The 13,577-nt window shown below is 39.3% G+C and overlaps 1 long non-coding RNA gene across 1 annotated transcript in view; it reads left to right on the top strand.

Moving 5' to 3' along the window:
• Positions 1-3,332, top strand: part of LOC135104698 (uncharacterized) — an 18,836-nt gene extending 15,504 nt beyond the window's left edge. The window contains exon 3 of the long non-coding RNA XR_010270495.1: positions 2,701-3,332. This is a non-coding gene — a long non-coding RNA (uncharacterized LOC135104698). The remainder of the gene's footprint in view (positions 1-2,700) is intronic.
• Positions 3,333-13,577: the final 10,245 nt, after the last annotated feature.

Below are 13,577 nucleotides of genomic sequence, written 5' to 3'. Positions count from 1 at the left end.
AAAAAAGAGGAAGGTTGACAGTCGGAACTTGATGAAGTCTGGGGACAATATACATGGCAGCGAGAGGCTACCGGAGTCGGAAATGGTGGGAAAATGCATGTCGAATACAGTTATGGTGCAGTACAGGGAAGGCTAACTCTAACTTGACATGAAGGAACGGACGTAAATAGTGGTGCGTGTGACTTATCTCTTTGTGCAATACGTCTCACTTTGAAAACTTAAAGAGAACATTTCGATTTTACAGTACAAATGAGAGAGTTCGATTTTACAGTACAAATGAGAGAGAGAGAGAGAGAGAGAGAGAGAGAGAGAGAGAGAGAGAGAGAGAGAGAGAGAGAGAGAGAGAGAGAGAGGAGAGAGAGGATAAGGGCAGAGTATAAAATACATTCAGATTGGATAATGAAACTGTCCGGCAGGAACAAAAGTGTGGCTTAATACGCATTATGAACAAAAGAAAAAAAAAACGAGAATGAGTTGGGAGATGTATGTTGCGGCGCATGGTCAAGACTATCAAGAGTTTTATGTAAACGTGTCGTGTGGGCGAGTGTTTAAATGCTATATTGAAAAGAAATTACAGGAAGTGATAATAATAATAATAATAATAATAATAATAATAATAATAATAATAATAATATTGATGATAGGATGATGATGATAATAATTATAGTAGTAGTACTAGTAGTAGTAGAAGTCGTCTTCGTAATAATAATAATAATAATAATAATAATAATAATAACAATAATAATAATAATAATAATAATAATAATAATAATAAAGAAAGTAAGAGAGAGTAGGAGCTGCATTTTCATGCTGTAGAAGGAGAAATAGTAATCAAGTATAAGCCTCCCTCCCAGGAAAGGACTTATTCATAAAAGTAATTGCACATGGCTTAGTAATTGTAACACTGGATGTAATGACAATACGTAAAGTCATGGGAAGAAATCAACAGCGTATCAAAACAACCAATCAACGAATCAAATAGCCGGTAAAATAAAGATTTACTAAATCATCATAAATTCTCTCTCTCTCTCTCTCTCTCTCTCTCTCTCTCTCTCTCTCTCTCTCTCTCTCTCTCTCTCTCTCTCTCTCTCTCTCCACGAATCAATTTACACAGCACCGGTGTCACACCGGTCGTCGTGTACCACCAAAAAAGTATGACGTCGGCTGGATCGCATCTAAAAACTACGTCCTTGGTTGTCATTAGTTGACAAAAACTACGGAGCTTGACATGGAGTTTAAAAACGATAAGAAAAATAGAATTTTCAGCGACGAAATGAGTGTACCTTCAGTTTCCGATTTGACCCGAATATGCCGTGTAGCGGGGTTTTGTGTGAAGAAAATTGTGTGTGTGTGTGTGTGTGTGTGTGTGTGTGTGTGTGTGTGTGTGTTTGCGCTTGCGTGCGTGAGCGCGTGGCCGCCTACGACTATTTGAGGACGAAGTGTTGTTATTTTCGTTGCGAAACTACACACAATCCTGAACGTGATCTCGCATAACGAGGGGTAATACTTGCCAGCATGAACATAAACTGTTTTGCAAAAAGCAGATATCTTAAATTTGGAATTTTCGTGCAACTTACTGAGAACAATCCTGTTAAAAACTGCCTAGCTAAAGGATTCCTATCCAAATATTTGAGGTCCTCATGATTATAATTTTAAGTTGGCTCCTAGCGCAAGTTCATGTTCAGCAGTCGCCTGCTTCTTGACACATCTGTGCGTGGTTTGTGGCACACAAATAATGACTGCAAACAGTCATGTTGATTTATGCACTTTACTTCTGAAAAAAGGCACTTTTTTTTTTTCTGAGAAGCAATCGGCTTCGTCAGAAGATATGACTTAGTAAGGAAGCACACCATATGATGAAGTCCTGTAAGGAAATTGCGAATTCATGGGTTAAAATGCAGTATCAGGAAATCATGACGGCACACACGGTCGTTGTCATTTCCATGTACGAAAATCTGTTCATTTTAAGTCTCCATTCTATATCAATGTACATCTTACAGCAACAGTGCAATAACAAAAGGGAATGACAAACAAAGCGTTTCAGGAAAGGTAGAAATTATTAATAACCTTGTTGCATTAAAGACTTACCACAAGCCTTTCCTTTCCACCTACAATATGTCTGTTTAGCGTTCAGCACTACAGGTTATTAAATACTAGATGTAATGTCAGACAGTCAAGATGAAAACTGGAACAGTTTTGTCATACTGATAAGAAGAGTTCAACTGAAATACTTCGCCATCGAAACACCAGGCTCACTGGAAAGGGAAATTAGTAGTTATTTTGTTTTATATTTTTTTTTGTGTGATTATTATTATTATTATTATTATTATTATTATTATTATTATTATTATTGCTATCATTATTATTATTGCTATCATTATTATTATAATCATTATTATTATTATTATTATTACTACTACTACTACTACTACTACTACTACTACTACTACTACTACTACTACTACTACTACTACTACTACTACTATTATTATTATTATTATTATTATTATTATTATTATTATTATTATTATTATTATTATTATTATTATTATTATTATTATTATTATTATTATTATTATTATTATTATTATTATTATTATTATTATTAAAATTATTAATACAATCGTTATTATCATCATCATCATATATTTATTAAATATATTTCTTTATTAAATTTTATTTATTTATTTATTTTCTCAGTGACACTCCCCGCAGTGATCCGTGAAAACCTCCGTCAATGTACGACCACCCATTAAGCGCTTTAGCAGCGAGTCCCTAGCAAAGCCAACACCGAAATGGCCGCGTCGCTTCCTGCCGGCTTTTGTCCTCTTGACGCACTTGGGCACTCGTTGTCGGTGTGACCCTTTGTTCCTGGAGCGCCGGGTTGACGTACGACTCGGCGACGCCACGACCAGGTCCCACCACTCATCGCCTGCACCACCACACTCACAATAAACTCAGGCAGTGTGGCAGCGGCGATGTATGGCTCTCCCAGGGCTGTCTGCTGCTGCCCTGGAACTTATATTTATACCTTACCTTATGCCCTCCTGTGGGTTGTTTCATTGCCTTTTTTTCCATTATTCTTTCATGGCGCATTCGGCAAGACTTGATAGGGAAATTTTTAGTAACCTAGTGTATTGTTTTAACGTAGAAAAGATAGATGTGAAAGGTATGTTTGTATATCCATGTGTATTCCAGACAATGCCAAAAGTCAAGTCTGAAGGTTATTATATAGATGGCTCTATTTCTGCAGTTATTCACGCTCCTTCCTCTGAGATCAATGGTGACATATCTTTTTATGGCCTTTTGATAAATTTACTATGAATTCGAAAGTCATGTTTTCTCCCATGTTTCAACACAGGAATGAGAACAACGCATATTGAATGTCGTATTTTATCTTTATAGCAAAGTATTTGCTATTTTTTTCTACTGTGAACACTTATCATACATCCAAGTCGGGTTAGATCTGATCTCCAGGGAAATTGTTAATAACGGTGATGGTTAAACTTCAACAAGCATGGAGAGAGAGAGAGAGAGAGAGAGAGAGAGAGAGAGAGAGAGAGAGAGAGAGAGAGAGAGAGGTATGTGGCCGAAGAAAAGGGGAAGCGTCATGCAGAGCAGTAATCTATGTGATGATAAATGATCGCAGTATCGTGCTGCTTGGTATTGTTATCCTTGTACTTGTTTTAAATAGCAGTGTTACCTCTCTCTCTCTCTCTCTCTCTCTCTCTCTCTCTCTCTCTCTCTCTCTCTCTCTCTCTCTCTCTCTCTCTCTCTCTCTCTCTCTCTCTCTCTCTCTCTCTCTCTCTCTCTCTCTCTCTCTCTCTCTCTCTCTCTCTCTCTCTCTCTCTCTCTCTCTCTCTCTCTCTCTCTCTCTCTCTCTCTCTCTCTCTCTCTCTCTCTCTCTCTCTCTCTCTCTCTCTCTCTCTCTGTCGGTGTCTGTCTCTCTCTCTCTCTCTGTCGGTGTCTGTCTCTCTCTCTCTCTCTCTCTCTCTCTCTCTCTCTCTCTCTCTCTCTCTCTCTCTCTCTCTCTCTCTCTCTCTCTTAAACCCTGCTCTTGTTTCTGCTCTCTTTTGCCTTAAAAATATCAACTTTTGGAAAAGAAATGCTGTCAAAGTAGGTTTACTTCGTATTGATTTTTTTTTTTGTGTGTGTGTGTGTGTTTGCCATTTCTGTACCTTAAAATGACTTGAATCCGATGCGAGTATCGCGAGGTTGGCACACTCAGGCAGACGTACATGCACTATATACATCCATCCATCCATCTAAACATACATTATACACACACTTGTATACGTATATGCATGTGTATGCAATTACCCATCAATACATTACAGTTTAAGTGCACATATACAACAGGTTAGCACGCTGAGCCAGTCAGACATACATGTACATATCTAGCCATTCATACATGCTTATATACATGCTTATTGATCCACACATGCAATTATAGATACAGAGATAAAAGCAAACGAGGTGGCTAACCCCCATCCCCCCACGCTCCACTTAGACCTGGTTACTGTTTACCATTCATTACATGAGCTACCACATTTGCGCACCACTTTCCCAAAAGCGAGAAGCTGAAGCAGTAAAATGTTTATTCAACTACCACACCTCCTTTGCTCCAACGCTCCCATACATATCTTTGTACCGTCGTTTGTTTTCAATTAATCTCTCTCTCTCTCTCTCTCTCTCTCTCTCTCTCTCTCTCTCTCTCTCTCTCTCTCTCTCTCTCTCTCTCTCTCTCTCTCTCTCTCTCTCTCTCTCTCTCATTTTACTTTATTATCACCGTGACGACATAACTAATATATTCACCCGCACGCAGAGTCAACCGCCCCAAGATTACGCCTTGCTGTACAAAGTCCAATATTGTGCAATATTTTGCCTTTTCTGCTATGAGGTTAAATCAAGTGTTTGAATGAACGTGATTCCTGGAAATATTCTCAGCAGTATTAAGCATTTCATAGATGAGTGCAAATGAACTTTTCTTTAGCTTAACAAGATGAGCATTAAGGCTCTGGTAATCATTTAGGATGCTGTGAATTTATTTTCATAATTTTACTTCTCATCATACCCACGCTTACTTAGAGAAAATAATCAGGTATTATCGTCCATCTATATCTGACATATTACTTAAGAGTAGTAAAAGAATATTACACGATTTGAAATAACTCAGAAAAGAGCGCTGAATTTTCTAATAATTCAATATGATTTTTTGTTTCTAGAACATGTAAAACAGATACCAGATTAAGGCAATAACTATGTGACATTTAGGCTATCAATTCTTAGTACATCTCTAACACCACCTTTTCCTCGCTGGGATTCTGATCCTATACAGGACTTGCGCGCTCCCTTCTGTAAAGCGACCCTCTCGTGTTTGGAAAGTACAACGCACTCAGCATTATTAGACAGACTGAACTCAAAGGCTCCTCAGTTCATCAAGTCTTTTTTAGACACACTGTTTGCATGGTTGCTTCTCCAGCTGTCTTCTGCACATTTTCTTCCTCACCATTGCCGCTTTCCCGGGTATGTTAACTGTCCTCCTTGCTATTTCGCGTTTTTTGAGTGCACAACTTGCTAATTCCAGTCTTGATCAGTATTCCCCTTATCATTTTTGTTTTATTGTATAAGGTTTTAGAAGCAATATACCAAACCTCTCTTTCTGTTAATTTCTTACTCATAGAGACACTGCATCGGCGTATTTATTTATTCATTTATATTTATTTTTCGAAGCACTAATTTGTTTTAAATACAGATTTCATCTTCCATTCCACCCTCTCATGGAAAAAAAGCTAACAACCTGATAGATTCCACACATGTTTCTCGAAACGAAGTCAATGTTTAGCACCATAACTCTCGAATATTCTATCTATTATGCAAAAAGAGTGAAGATAACGCAAAAATACACCGCCTTCTCAATTCACATGAGTAAAAATCTTTGGCCTCATGCTGATCATTTACCTGTTCTCTAAATGAATATGGTGCAGGAAACCTTAATCATACTCTGAACACTTCACGTAAAACGAAGACGTGCCGAGAAGACCATTACAATTTTTACGGGCGCTTGAATCTTCCCCCCTGAGAGGACTTGAGAAGGGTGAAGGGTTCCTGTCCCCAAGAAGTCTCGGTGTTGCCGCGTGAATTCCTTGTACGAGTTTTAGGTTAGGAAGAAAACTTGAAATGGAACCAGCCACTCGATAGTTCGATTAGGTTTCACTCAGCCCTTGTGACCGACCCGCACGGTGGCCTAATACGGTTTTTCTCCCTTTTTTCCTAAAATCGTATTCGGATGAGGCTAACACTCTTCGCACTTTTTTTTTTTTTCATGTGGCGCCAGTGGTTATCTGGTAGTGTCTGGTTTTATACTCATTATGTCTGTCTGTCTACATGTGTGGTAATTCCACGGGTGTTTGCTTTGTTTGCCCTGCCCCTTCTATCTTTTTTGTGTCCTAATTCTCTCTCTCTCTCTCTCTCTCTCTCTCTCTCTCTCTCTCTCTCTCTCTCTCTCTCTCTCTCTCTCTCTCTCTCTCTCTCTCTTTCTCTCTCTCTCTCAACAATGAAGGTATACACTGGTATTTATTCTGTGAAGCAGTTCATCTAGACAACTTTAAAGGTGGCTCCCTCACAGACAAGTACGAATGCTGTTGACAATAAAACATTCCACGAGAAGATAGAGGAAAGAGAAGTCGTGAAGGCGGGCTGATTGCGTCTTTGTGCGGTGCTTATTAGGTCAACAAGAGCGAGAGGATGGAGAGCGAAGAATAGGTTCAAGGAAGAGAAGTTGCCGGCTGGTAGGAGGATCGTCATTTCCTGCAATGTTCGTTATTAAACACCAAATATCTAGCGACAAAGTGACGTCGTCAGCCGTAAGCTAAGGCCAAAAAATACCCCCACAGTATTATTGATTTTTGTAGATTGACGTCACAAATTCCCACATTCATCACCACTTTCGTATTCTTCCTCATATCCGCCACACCTATCACTCTTCGACCTACCCACTTGCATCAGTACAGTTCCTACACCACTCTATCACCTTCCGTGTTGCCACCATTACTTTTCTGCTGCTCCTGTTAGGGACCGTCATATGGGTGTCAGCTTTTTTCAAGTCAGTCGGTCTTCTGTGCCTTCCTCGCTTACACCCACTGCGAACATGTCTTCTTTTACTGCGCCCATAAATCTTCCCTCGGGTCTTACTTTCTTTCTCCAGACAGCTAAATCGATCTCCAGCATTCTCCTCCCCACATATTCCTTTTCCTCTCCTCTTGAAGTGCCCAAATCACCTCACTCTGACCTCTCTGACCTTTGTCTCCAAACTGACGTACCTGTGGTGTGTCTCTGATGTATACGTCCATGATTTTGTCTAATCCCGTCACTCTTAAGAGGGTCGTCCATAGCAGGCAAGACCAGAACAAAGCGCAGGGTCTGGGAGGCAGGCAGGAAACCAGCCGGAGACAAAGCAGACCTCTCGAAGCGTGTAGGAAGATCCAAATCATAAAACAGGTCACAAAGCCCATAAGGCACTCGACATACACAGCAGCAGTGTAGGGACAGGATAACTGAAGTGAATCTAGGCGGGGGCGCAGAGCAGTGATGTGTGCATTAAGGGACGACAACGCACGTGTTGGCGTGCCTGTGGGCTAGCAACAGGGACGGCACCCCGGAAATCCCAAGAACACTCAGCACAGGCACAGAAGACACCTCAAGGCAGCTTGTTAGCAGGTGGCTCACCACGGAGGCTTGGTCAAGGTAGGAACAAGCATGGCAAAAGCACGAGGCAGGAAGCACGTGGTCCGTAAACAAAGGGAGTTCGCGCGGAGCAGGACAGCCACGAAAAAAAAAAAAAAATAGTCACAGGAGGCACTGCGGGAGCACCGCTGGCAACAAATCTGTACTAGGGTGGTGTGCAAGCACATATACTAATGTCCAAGGTCCAGGGATAACAACAAAACATTGTTTGAAAAGGCTCCGATAAATTGAAAACACTGCCAGGTACAGAGTATAATTTGGTGGCTCGGAGGCCGGCCGCTCACGAAATGCGAATAACAATGAGCGCGCGAGAGGCCGCACAGCACTCCCGCAGGACAAAAGAAGGACGAGAAGAGTCCTGCATAAATGAGTAAATAAATTATAAATAAGAATACACGTAGTAATAATGATGAGCATAATAATAATAAGAAGAACAAGAAAATGAACTTATAATATATACATGGACATCCTATCATATCATAATGATAATGATATAATAATGATAATAATAATAATAATAATAATAATAATAATAATAATAATAATAATAATAATAATAATAATAACTATAATAATAATAATTTACTACATGTTACAAGAAAGTTACACACAATGGAATATGTTGCAGAACATTCTTACAATTTCTTGGTTTACAGTTTCACTCTGGAATGACATCTGTTATGAGGATAAACTATAGCAGTAAAATGACAAAAAAGAAAAAAAAATATGAACTTGCATACTGTATATTAAAATATAAATTTGAAATGATCAAAGCGTAGAAATACACTATAAAGTATAAATGACTTTTGGTTTCAAGTGGCTGTATATTTTATATGTATATTTAGTAGACAGCATGGTGATCACGGCCATCATCGTCGTCGTTATTCTTGTAATTAGTCATCGTCGTCTTGTGTATCTTCAATGGTATAACTGTCATCAACATATTTATCGCGATCATCGTCATCATTCACAATTATTATAGTTTATAGCACCTTGATGCAGCCAGTATGACCTCCTGGAGACCTGATCACGAGACGTTCACCTACACAAGTAAGCAGCAGATGACATGCCGGCGTTACATACAATTATCATGCTATTAATAGATTTACGTATTTAATTCAATTTTATTTTCATTTATTTATTCATTTATCTTTATTTTTCTTTTTTTTCATATGCTGCAGGTAGATTCTCTCTCTCTCTCTCTCTCTCTCTCTCTCTCTCTCTCTCTCTCTCTCTCTCTCTCTCTCTCTCTCTCTCTCTCTCTCTCTCTCTCTCTCTCTCTCTCTCTCTCTCTCTCTCTCTCTCGTGTGTGTGTGTGTGTGTGTGTGTGTGTGTGTGTGTGTGTGAATGCGTATGTGTTCACCCTTGAGAAAGAAAATATGTACAGTATAATGTAATATATCTCGTCACTGTAGTCACTGTCTCTTGAGATCTATTTCATTATAGATCCAAGTACGTATAAAAAAAAATAAATAGATTGGTAAGTTAATTAATAAAGTAAAATATTGCAATATGGCTTGTAAACAACTCATTTTTAGAAATAAACTCATTATTTTTAATCGCTAATATGAATATTGGTAATAGTGCTAGTACAGCTGGAAGTAATCCATTATGAAGAATATTTTGATTGAGAGTGGTGATTGATTGTAGTGGGGGACAGAAAGTGTTTCACTTACATATTTCTTTTAAACCGAATAAAGTCAAGAGCTTTCGTCTCATCAGTTTCCTTCCTTTATCACATCATCATCAGTCTCCATCACTCCGCCACATTGTTCCTGATCTTTTTCAACTTATCCTCCTCTTCCTCGTCCCTCTAGTGGCCTTGCTGCTCGAACGACTGGCTTCATTTTTCAGTTGTCCTATGACTCTAAGTCTTTGTACCTCTGAAGCCAAATTAGTTTTGTGATGTTTGAGCTCATATTTTCCTGAATTTTCACTTTCTTTTCTGTGGGCGGAAACATGCAATACTTTGTTGTGTTCCCTTATGCAGTCAACAGCAGGGATGATTGCCTCTTGGGCAATGGAGATACATCATGATGTTGCATAAAACGTTCTGAAAAAAAGAAAAGACCACTCATTGTGGTAGGGTTGCTGTTTATTTTAGTAAATACGTATTCTGCATGCTTTACAAACATTAATGCTAACTAATTGCAGTTTTCCAGTGTCTGCTTGGTCTCGAAGATAATGCATATATTTACTATATGTAGTACGTATATGTATTCCCTGTAATGTTGCACTACTAGGCCTCAGTTGAGCGGATGGGTTAGTGTTACCACCACGTTTTTTTTTTTTTTTTTTCGGGAGAATGTCTTGTTTTTATGCCAAAAGAGCAGGTGGTGTTGGTGATTAAGCTCACTGTGGTCGTGATGGCGGTGGTAGTGGTGATGGAGATTATGGTAGTGGTAGGGTGACATAATGGAAAATAGTATTTGTGGAAGAGTTGGCGATTTTGGAGGTGTCACTTACGCTGGTGGTGGCAGTGGCAGTGGTGTTGGTAGTGTTAATAGCAGTGATAGTCTCGATGGTGACAGGCACTCTGAGTCTATGATGATGGTGCTACAGAAGATGGCAGATATTAGTGAGAATTATCTAACTTTTTTTTCTGTAGAAAGTTAATAGTTTCAGACCATCCACTGCAATAGGTGGCTGTTTGGGCTGGACAAGGTTACGAAGGAAGGAAGGAAGGGGAATGATTGAATTATATGAATCTGACAGATATAACGAAATATTTACATTTTCTCAATTCGCTTTGTGAGAATATAGCGTAAATGGTGATGATGGGCATAGAGTAGTGGGGTTATTTTTTTCTCAGTATAAGATAGCACATAACCTAATTTCTGGAGTAGTTAACATTTTATATAACTTGTGTTTGGTAGTCTCTCTCTCTCTCTCTCTCTCTCTCTCTCTCTCTCTCTCTCTCTCTCTCTCTCTCTCTCTCTCTCTCTCTCTCTCTCTCTGTGTGTGTGTGTGTGTGTGTGTGTGTGTGTGTGTGTGTGTGTGTGTGTGTGTGTGTGTGTGTGTGTGTGTGTGTGTGTGTGTGTGTGTGTGTGTGTGTGCTTGCCTGTATGCATGTGTGTTGACAGTTAACAGCTTTAGTAATGGCGTACAAATTTACGATGACAAAATAAATGGCACAACATAGTGAGTAGAAATAATTTGTCTTGTAATTATTGCTTGATTTGATGGATGAGCTGTAGTGTTGACCCTTGGGTGTACCAATCCACTTTCGTCCTTTTACCTTCAATACTTTCTTACTTATTGTACATTGCCACGTGTTGCCTGTTTAAGATTTCTCATTTCAAACTCATCATTCATTCAGGACACTTTATTTTATTTCAAACTTGCAACTGCTACTCGAAAGGAGACAGAGTGCTCAGTTACGACCTGTCAAGTTTCTCGGACAACGAAAGAGTGTTTGATCTAATGGCGACTTGACTGATACACCAACTGGCTGTGTGAGTACGTCGCGGTAAGTAAACGTGTTATTGTGTCACTGCGTTGCTGTGCAATGTTGTGAAACATCCTGTGACGCTTCTGTCCCGGTTTACTAATCAATATTCCTTCTCTAGTCAAATTAATTAGCAGCTCAGTCGTCCATATAGTGTAATTAGTAATATTTTGTTACGATTCCTGCGTGCATACGAAGTGCTGCTGGTGCTACGAATACAACCCAACATGCGAAAATGAAAAATGGAAACGCATGATTGCAAACTTTTAGTGGCACGAGGCGGAGAGTTTACAAGTTCCTTCTTTTCGTAATTATAGAAATGTTGTGTTGAGCATAATAATCTCCTTCTCTCGCTGCTTCAACTGACAGTTCTCTCGTGGGAAACTACGTTACTGACTCTTCCTCACTCTGCCGAGTTGCATTGCTATGTTTCTCCGTCTGTCTGCGTCTGCCGGGCAATTAGTTTGCCTGCCTGTCTTTCTGTCCGTCTGTCAGTGTGTGTGTGTGTGTGTGTGTGTGTGTGTGTGTGTGTGTGTGTGTGTGTGTGTGTGTGTGTGTGTGTGTGTGTGTGTGTGTCAAAGTAGGTCAATTAGTTTGTCAGTCACACAGTCATTAATTCTTTCTCCGTACATTATATTTTTCCGTCTTAGTCATTTTGTGAATTAGGCACTCTGTCTGTCTCTCTCTCTCTATGTCTGTCTGTCCTTGTTTTATCTATCTAACAGTTTGTCTTGCCTACTGGTCTGTCTGTGAAGACATCTAAATATTAATGTCTCTTAGTGTCAGCGTGTGTTGATGTCTTCATTGCGATTCCCTCTCTCTCTCTCTCTCTCTCTCTCTCTCTCTCTCTCTCTCTCTCTCTCTCTCTCTCTCTCTCTCTCTCTGGTGGACGTTACCACGCCATGAATGAATTAAGCATTCAATCAGTAACACACACACACACACACACACACACACACACACACACACACAAACACTATGGAAAGCTCTAGTGGCTGTGTTTCTGAAAACTGTAATACATTCTGCTAGAAACATACCATCTGGCTGCAAGGAGAACGAACATCAATAATCTTAACTTAATGGCTGGAGGTTGCGACCAGGCAGAACAAACAAACCACCAGAATCTATAAGAGTGATAATAAAAAAAGTAAGTAAAATATTACCAATGTAACAGCAACAATTAATAGATAATTAATTTATACATTTGTTTATTTGTTTGTTTATTTATTGATTGGTTTTTGCTTACTTTAGCTACAGGGAAAACAGCATGCCCAGTCATATCACTAACTTACTATCACCGAAGCTGCTAACACAATTACCATTTTTATCATAATAAATATAACACATAGTAACACATATATGCGGCTCAAAGCTGAACTCCCGAATAAAGTACCAAATTTTGAAAACTAAGTACAAGAAGTAATATCGGTATTATGAAAGACTCAGGGTAATATAACTGCCTTGGAAATCCCTTACACTGTCGCGACGTAATTGCAGTGACATGATATTTCTTCTCTTCACACTCAGTCGAAAATTACTAATTTCGGAAATTTTAATTCATACGTATATATGTATACACATATTTGTATCCTTAAGTGTGTGTATCTATGAAATTCATACTGGTAGGATTCATCCTGATAAATAAATACTGAATACTGTCCTACTGCTTCAATTTCTTGCCTATCTAAAGTTTTTTTTTTTTTTTTTTTTTATTTACACTCAACAGTAAGATTCTAAAACATCTATCACTTCACAACCTTCTATCTGACCCCAAATATGAGTTCCGTCAAGGCCGCTCTACTGGTGATCTGGCTTTCGTTACTGAGTCTTGGTCATCCTCTTTTGGTGAAACTTTTGCTGTTGCCTTAGACGTATCAAAAGCTTTTGACAGAGTCTGGCACAAAGCCTTTGATTTCAGACTATCCTCCTACGGCTTCTATCCTTCTCTCTGTAACTTCATCTCAAGTTTTCTTTCTGACCGTTCTATTGCTGCTGTGGTAAACGAGGCAGACCGAGGTGCAGGGTGGTATCACCAGCGTAGGAGTGGATAGGATAGGATAGAAGATAGAAGATCATTGATGAATAATAGGAAGAGAATGGATGGCAGGACAGAACTCTGAGGAAAACCACTGTTAATAGAGTTAGGAGAATCCTAAATCATAAAGACACCACGTCTTTTCATAGACGTCCAACCCTTTGGACGTCTATGAAGTAAACAGTTCACGCAGGGAAGCCACAGAACGCCCGACTTCTGATCTCTCTAAAATTTTTGATTGTGGCAGAGCAGACTTGGTATATTTCAATGCCTGAAAAACTCAATTCCTCCATATATCAACTCGACACAACCTTCCAGACTATTATCCCCTCTTGTTTAATGTCACTT

The sequence above is a fragment of the Scylla paramamosain genome, chromosome 1 (assembly GCF_035594125.1).
Source record: "Scylla paramamosain isolate STU-SP2022 chromosome 1, ASM3559412v1, whole genome shotgun sequence".
Taxonomy (NCBI): Eukaryota; Metazoa; Arthropoda; class Malacostraca; order Decapoda; family Portunidae; genus Scylla; species Scylla paramamosain.
This window is presented reverse-complemented; position numbering and strand designations above follow the sequence as displayed.